Source organism: Pteropus alecto, unplaced genomic scaffold, assembly GCF_000325575.1.
Source record: "Pteropus alecto unplaced genomic scaffold, ASM32557v1 scaffold131, whole genome shotgun sequence".
NCBI lineage: Eukaryota > Metazoa > Chordata > Mammalia > Chiroptera > Pteropodidae > Pteropus > Pteropus alecto.
In genome coordinates this window covers 25,253,112-25,253,611 of record NW_006434709.1, presented here as the reverse complement: position 1 = coordinate 25,253,611, position 500 = coordinate 25,253,112, and the positions used below count along the sequence as shown (strand labels likewise).

Here is a 500-nt window from a genome sequence, read left to right as displayed (position 1 = left end):
CACCTACAACACCTGGTCTTCCTAGGTGGAATCCCATCCAAGTACTAACCAGGCTCAACTCTGCTTAGCTTCTGAGATCAGACGAGATTGGGCACATTCAGGGTGGCATGGCCGTAGACTTAATTTGGTTTTGAGAGAGTATATATGGACTCCTTTGGGAATCTGATGTAAGCTCTGAACCTTCTCCCCAGAAGAACATAAACCTACATAAAATTTTTCCTATGGACACCTTGAGAGTATATGGACCCCTGCTCTTGTAGAAGATTTTTAAATTAATAATTTAACACAAATACTATAATAAAAGTGTGGACAAAATACCATGGCAGCACAGAAAAGCAAGGACCTAACTCTATCAAGACATGTTGAGAAAGACAGGGAAGAGTGAAACTTGCACAGAATCTTGAAGGGCATAAGGAGTTTGACAGCTAGCCCAGGTTAGGAGAAAACAGCCCACTGAGGAACGACATTTACAAAGCCCAGAGGCTAGAAAGAACAGAGAA

The 500-nt window shown here is 42.0% G+C and overlaps 1 pseudogene; it reads right to left on the bottom strand.

Moving 5' to 3' along the window:
• Positions 1–119, bottom strand: LOC112478027 (annotated as a pseudogene).
• Between the last annotated feature and the right edge of the window lie 381 nt (positions 120–500).